Below are 7,764 nucleotides of genomic sequence, written 5' to 3' on the forward strand. Positions count from 1 at the left end.
TGGCTCGGGGTTGTCTGGACGCACCGAGGCCAACAGAAGACCTCCTTCTCCAAGAAGGGGGCCCGAAGGGGCAAAGAGACAGGCAGCGGGGTGGGGGGCATTCTGGGTGAGCTGTTCGCTAGGTTCCCTAAAAGGCGGAGGAGGGGAGTGAATAAACCAGAGGTGCAAGCAATTAACTCAGCCTGGGGAGCCAGCCCCTTTAAACGAGGGTGGGGCGGAAGGGGTGGGGGGAGGAGAAGGGGGATATTGCTTTAAAAGGGTGAGTAAGAGTTTGGGGCGCCGTCTCCCCTCCCTCTATTTGCATAGCCAATAGCTCTGGGGCTCCTGCTACTGCGCGCTGATTGTTACCGGGCAGATTACTTTTTTTTTTTTTTTTTTAGTAGGACGCGTTCCCCGCTACATCAAAAGGAAGCCAAAGGAGGCGGAGAGAGAGCTGGCGCTAGGGCTGGCGGGGGCTGGGGAGAGGCCGGGCAGCTCTGACCTTATCAATAGCAGCAGGAATTAGTATCCAATCGAGTATACGTAAAGAAAGGGGAGGGAAGGGGGCGGGCGAGGAAAATGTCTAATTGCTGTGGAAGCCATTAGCCTTCGGAAAGAAAAAAAAGCTCTCTGAAATACCCAAGTTGCAAACTCAAAATGAAACAGTCCCGCGCAGCGGATGACACATGGGCCGAAGACCGTGTTCATCGCCATACAGTTGGTGTCCCCAACAATCATGTATTGATTTTAGTCAAGTCGGACTTCCCGACTTAAGCTTTTGAGTCACTCTGGATAAATACATTAACGTACATTTTAAGACTCCATAAGAGAATCGCTTAAACATCACCTAAGCCACCTATGAGCGGATCAAAGAAAGTGGCTGGGGGGAAGAGTGGAGAAAAGGGTAGTAAGAGAGGTATTTTTAAAGTATATATCTAACCCGACAGACAAGGACAGAAGCTGGGGGAAGGCTTCTAGCGTCTTGACATCACTGGATAGCTAACCGACTACGGTCTTTACTCCACCTCCCCACGCGAAAACATCCCGAGCTCTGGGCCTCCTAAAGTCGCGAATGGGGGCAGGGACCAGGCGGGTGGTCGTCCCCGGGGCCTATCCCACACCTAAGAGAAAGCCTGGGTGGCGAGTTCTAACATCTCAGGAGTGAGCAAAGGGCCCTCACGCCCCTTCCCTCTTCCCCTCCTCCCTAACTCTTCTTGCTTTACGGAGAAATTCCAGCGGGGGTGGGGGGTGGAGGGAGTAAGCCGAGGTGGCCGAGGTAGGGGAGGGGCGGAGAGGGTCTCAAGCGGATGCCTCCCCCCGCCCCCCGCCTTCCCGGTCGCTCTCTTCATTCAGCTAGACCCGCAAGTTCGGGCGCTTCCCGCGTGGCAAGCTCGCCTCTTTAAGTTCCCCATTCACTTCCCCTTCCGATAACAGACTGTTCCCGAACGTGAACGTCGCGTCGCATCAATCCCCCAGTAGTTCTTCAGTCTCTAACACGTGGGGTGGGGCGTGAGAGGGTGCGGAGGTTGGCAGGAATGTCTCGGGAGGCTTGGATTGGAAATTGAGTTTTCCTTTTTGGTCGCCACTCCAACCATGTATAAAAACCTTAATTTCTTGTTAAAAAGCACTCCACCTAGCACGCGGGCAAAGGCACGTTGCTTTCTGGGCATACGTGCGCATTTTCTTTGAGTGTAGACCTAGGTTTAGAGAAAAAGCGCAAGCGCCTGTGCTCTGACTTTGAAGTCAAAACCGGCCACCGTGGAAAAAACAAAAAAGAATGTCTGTTCTTCCTTATCCCTTTTTCACCCCTCAAGGAAAAAATATATCCTGTCCTTTGTAAGATCGGTGATAAACTTTAGTGAACACAAGTTTTATTGGGCTTTTATTCCCTTACGGGCTGGCTCCCCACCCCCTACTACTCGCGTTTTGGAGTTTCGGTTGGAAAGTGCACAATACCCTGTAGGTGCAGGGTGCAGCCGAGTGTCGGGTGTTTATAGGCACATTTCTGCAACAACCTGCAATGCTAAACACACAGACTCCCAAGCTCACCTGGCGGGTGCTGGCCAGCCAGGTGATCCTGCGGGCAGCTCAGAGTTCTGGAGCTGCGCGGGTTCGAGTCCCTCCGCCTCTGGGCAGGGGCGCTCAGGCCGTGTGGCGGAGAAGGGGACTTAAGTCTGGCCCAAGAGTGCGCGCCATCGCCTTGCCCCCTCTCCCCCAAAGAGTAGAGCTGTTTGTGTTTCCCCTTGGAGGGGTGGGCTGGTCAAGCAAAACACCAAATCCGACTGTTATCTAATAAAAGGGTATGGCGATGTCAGAGGAGGCACCGAAACAGGAATGGGGTAGAAGCAAAGGCAAAGTAGAAAAACAGGAGAAAGGAAAAGGGAAAGGTCGGGAACGGGAGTGCACAGGGAAGGAGAGTGGGTGGGGACCAGGACTCGAGGCTCCCCAGCGCGCGGGCGGGCAACTGCAGGTGTGAACCCGCTTCCGGCCTCCCCGGTCGCAGCCCGATCCCGCGGCGGCACTGGGCTGAGTCGGCCCGGCCTGTTCACGCCAACCGCCCTGTGGCTGGGGCCGGGTCTGCATTCCTGAGGCGGCAGATGCGCTAGGCATGGGTTAGTAGGGCGAGCGCCTGCCGTCTGTTCACCCACCTAGCGTCCTACTCCCCTCCCTTCGGGGGAAAAAATTGAAAAAGACCCGAATTTCCCCTCTTCCTGTCTAATTCAGCTCAGGACACGCCTCACAGCGCCGAAAATAGCCCTGGAAATGCATTTGCTTTAAAAAAGTGAATTTTCCAGTAAGATTTGGGGTGGGGGGCGTCCGGCTGGTGGCGTGGAGGGGGGGAGGGCTCGGGGAGGAAAAGGAACCGGGCACCCCGGGCCTCCTTCCTCCCCCAGGCGCCCCCAGGAGGGGGCCGCGGGGCGGCGGAATCGCGCCTCCGCTCGGGGAGCCACCACGCGGCTTTTTCGCGGAATTTTGACGTCATCTACACGTGGGGGAAGGGGCTGGGAGAGCCAGAGGAAGCGGCGGGGGAGGGGGCCGGCGCGGCGCGGGCGCGTCGGCGTGTCCGGCTCCTTCGGGGTGGGCGCTGCGGGCAGTGTCGCCGCGCGCGCTCGCCAGCCCGGGAGCCGGACTCGCGACCCTCCTCCCGGGGGTCCCCTCTCTCCGCCACCCCCGGCCATATTCTACCCCTGAGGAGTTTATTTATTTTTTTTCTTTGAAATCAGGAGCAGCTTTTTGCTCCGGAAAAAGTTTATTTCTTTGGGTTGTGGTCCAGTTCCGCTTGATACTGAGATCAGACCGAATGTCGCGATGGCTGGTCGCAACGCTCGCCACTTTGGTTTCTATCCTCTCTCCACCGAAGGAGACGTGAATGCGTTTTTCTGTTCCTCGGGGAGTGAGTTCTGCATTTACTTTTACATCCTGAGTTTTTCCACGCGCGACATGTTCCTCCCTGCTCCTCCACCCCTTTACTATCTAAATATTAACTGGGTTGATTAATATTATGGTTATTACACGTAAGATCTCCCGTGGATGCTTGGTGAGCAATATCGACTGAATTTTGTTGTATTTTGAGCATAGTAATCTAGAAATACCCTTTCCAAAGAGTTCTGCAAATATATGGGCAAAAGTATAGGGCGACTCCCTTCCTACTGCCTGGATACCCACGTGGCATCTGTACTCATGGAGAACATTCTAGACTATCAGAGCTGAAAACTCCAACTGCAGAGTGAGCCCACGCACCTTCATTTCCCCTGAAAATTGGGTGCAGTCTTTTTAATCTTTCAATCTAGTGAGTGATAGCTGATAATCTGTCATTATCTTATAAACCCACAGTGACCGTTCTGAGTGTATACTGAAATTTACTAGGATCTTAAGTGGGGAATATTGGAGGAGAAATAGTGAACTGGCTTTTACCTCACTGAGGTAAAGTGATATTGTTAAGAATCAGATGCAGAAAGTTCCGGGCTTCTCTGAAAATGTGGATTTGAGGTGGAATTATTTGTTTCAAAGGTAGGGGAGAAGCTTTCTGTTTGAATCAGATTTGAAGTGTGGAAATGTTTCTTTTTTAGGATGACAGAGTTTGGTTATGAGCAGTACTTCTTTCTTCTTTTTAACACTTTCTCTCTATTTTTAACTTACTATTTATTTTTTTTTCGTTTAATGATTGCTGGTCTGACCCAAGAGACTTTGTTTTGTTCCTTCTGGGGGGGAAAGAGGAGTTATAATTAATTTAAAAAAAGTCAATAATTACTGTTAGAAGTTCAGCCTGAATGGACTGTATTTAAAAGTGCTGGGTTTTGGTGCCTGGTTTGATGGCTACTTGATTTGTGTGTACAAAGGTAGAAAAACAGAGTGAATTAATAAAAGAAAATGAAAGAAGGAAGGAGCCAAAGGAAGTTTTAAAAAACCAAAAAGACAAATGTCATTTAAATTTTGTTCTAGCTTCATTTTAGACATTTAAGTTGTGGAGGTCAAGTTAAGCACATCATGCATGTAAATTCTTTACAAAATGTCAAGACTACTCCCACCAGATTTTTTTCTGAGCAATAGTCAATTTTATTTGTTTTCTAAACACTTAAATTTTGTTCAAATTCAAACATTCATTCCCCTGTAAAATATCCACTTTTCCAGTGTCACTGGGTATTCTTTTGATTTCATTGTTTTATTCAGCTGTGGGTTAGTTATGACTAAAGAGGAGCAATATAAGGTATTTATAATAAATATTTCATATTTTATTTTTCAGTCTTTAAACTTAAAGATTGCTACATCTGTTAGTACAATTCATGACATAATTCCACAACATGTTGAATTCACATTCTCCAAACTTTAAAAAACTAATTAATAAAAAACGGAGAAATAATTTTCTTCTTGAGTTTTTTTTTTTCTTTTCCTGGTAGCAAATTTCAGGAGGCAGATTGAAAAATTACCTGAAATTATTTTCTTGGTGTCCTTTTGTTGACATTAAAAGGAATAAGTTTTGAAATGTGAAACAGGTTTTTCCTTTTTAAGTTTGATAATCTTCAAAACGTATAGCTCTGGAGAGATATGTTCTATTTTAGAATTGAACTGAAAGCAAGCAGTTTGTATTAAGCATGCTAGACAATCCATGCTAGGTTGGATTTTGACTCCTGTGAGGAATGTATTTCCTCTTTGCTCAGCCTTAAATAAGGGCATCTGCTCTTACATGAACTTGAAACAAAGTCTGCACCTATGCATTATGTAAACAACTTAGAAAAGCACAACTATGGATCAAAGGGGTTTATGTGGAGACTGACAGGAGAGCAGAAAATCCAAATTTATTTCTGCTCTTTCCTATCTCAAATCATACTTTCATTGTGGTCCTACCAGCTATAAACCAAATGATTTCTTTCTTTGTGATATATAGAGGTGAATCTCTTCAAGCCCTGTTTAGTAATAATAACCATGATGATGACACGTGCAACAATAATTCTCTTCCTCCTTGTTTTTGCAGTATGTGTGCACATTCACTTTCTTTCTTTAAAAATTGTCATTGAATTGTAAAGAACTTATTGCACCAGAATTAGGTTTTTGTTCTGAGAAGCAACCCCAAAAGCATTCAATTTATGTGCTTTTGAAAATAATAAGTCACTAAAATTTAATACACCTACTGCTTAGGAGAAGAAAAAAGCACAGAGGATAAAAAGTAAACAAGAAAATCCCTTTGCCTAATTTCCAAAGCCTTTCCTTCATCATGCCCACATATGTTTCCATTTCTGAGAGCTGCCAGTCAGTCCATTGGGCAAATCCACACCCAGGACCCAAACCCTTTCCTGGTATCAAGGAAGATGTTCTTATGCAACATCTTAAGATTTGATATGGGTTCGTTTACAGATTTCAGATGAAATGTCTTACATCTGGCTTCCCAATCATTTCAGGATCAGAAACATTATTTTAAAAAAGTATTTTGAGAGAGGGAAGCCTAGATCATGAACTGAGTCTGTGCAGACCATGGACTGAATGGTGCAGGCCATTTTGTGTGCAAGTCTCACTGAAATCATTTAAACTTAGGATACTTAGTTATATCAAGGAACAGCAGATCTCCATTGCATTAAGTCCACTAAACCAGCGAACGACAAGCTTTTCTACCCCCTAATTTGTTCTGAATATATATTCTTCTAATGTTTCTCTTCTTAAATAAAATGGCTTATTTAATTTAAAATTTCCCTAACAGAATATTGAGTAAGGCTTAAATTTACTTCTTTTGTACAAGAAAAGTTCATATAATTACTCTTTGTAGTCTAATTACCTGCAATTTTATGTCATCTAGCAAATGAAGTAAGTTGGTAAGAGAATGCCAGTGAAATTTGCTACACTTGGGATGAAAACCATACTTACCTTGAGAAATCAGTCTGACCTTCCATTTAGACACTTAAGGCTTTTTCTAGGCAGACTGTTTTATTCAGTAGAAATCTTTCAAATTTAGGGAAAGCATCGTTTTCTACCATAGAGTCAGGGGGATGGACTGTAGGACCAGTCATAGAGTATACCTTCTGTGTCTTACGTCTGCAGTTGAAACTATATAGTCTTCATCAGAGTTATTCATGCTGAGAGATCACATATGTGTTAGACTGATAACATCACAGGTCTATGCACAGATACACCAGAGCATGTCAGGGGCATGATTCAGATTTGTAAGTGGTTTTAATGAAAGAGTCAAAAATGCTGAGATTTCTGTGCTTTGGAGAATGCCTATGGGTTTTGCTATTTATCTGATTAAAACTGAGTCCGTACTAAGTGCCAAACACTGTGTTAGGCTTTGGGTATGTAGTGGGTATACAGTAGACGCTCCATAAATGTTTCGGAAGGCAAGGAGGAGGGACAGAGGGTTGAATAATACAGTTCTTGTCCCTGAGAAGCACATTGTTTAGTGATTAAGCATGAGAAAGAATCAGTATCCCACGTAAGTGAATATTTTTTAAAATAATAAAATCATAGAACAAAAGGCATAGAATGATAAGCTATATTACCCACCTTATACAACTTACCTCAAACCAGGGAAGTGGAAACGTATCTTCTCCTTAAAACTCAGTGTAATCAAGTAACTAGTAGTTTGCATGCATAGTATTTTTTAAATTATGTTTTTAATTTGTTTATGATCTATTTGAGCTACTTGGTTTGATGTGTGGGTCACATGTCACGTATTGGGGGCTTGGTTAGTCCTTTTAAAGTAGCCAGAGATAGAGTTGTTTCCTTGGTCCATCATTCTGAGAGCATTCCTTTCTTTGAGTAGCAGTATTTCCTAGAGCATCTGTTTCTCATCTGACCGAACCCTCCCTGTATCTGACAGGGCATTGATGAGTGTTTCACTTCTTTGGTTAGGGAATTTGAAGTCACAATGGCCCATTTTCTTCTCTTGGGACACCCAGATGTTGAGAGCAGAATACAGACCTCTGATTATTAGCCTGGTTGTCTCCTAGAATGGTTGTAGAAAATATTGTCCTTGGGCAGCGCCTGTGGCTCTGTGAGTAGGGCACCGGCCCCATATACCAAGGGTGAAGGGTTCAAACACAGCCCCGGCCAAACTGTCACAAAAAATAGCTGGGCGTTGTGGCGGGCGCCTGTAGTCCCTGCTGCTCGGGAGGCTGAGGCAAGAGAATCTAAGCCCAAGACCTGGAGGTTGCTGTGAGCTGTGATGCTACAGCACTCTACCGAGGGTGCCAAATGAGACTCTGTCTCTAAGGAAAAAAAAAGGCACTGGCCCCATATACAGGAGGTGGTAGGTTCAATCCCAGCCCTGGCCAAAAACTACAAAAAAAAAAAAAA

The sequence above is a fragment of the Otolemur garnettii genome, unplaced genomic scaffold (assembly GCF_000181295.1).
Source record: "Otolemur garnettii isolate 467f Iridium unplaced genomic scaffold, OtoGar3 scaffold00104, whole genome shotgun sequence".
NCBI classification, from domain to species: Eukaryota; Metazoa; Chordata; class Mammalia; order Primates; family Galagidae; genus Otolemur; species Otolemur garnettii.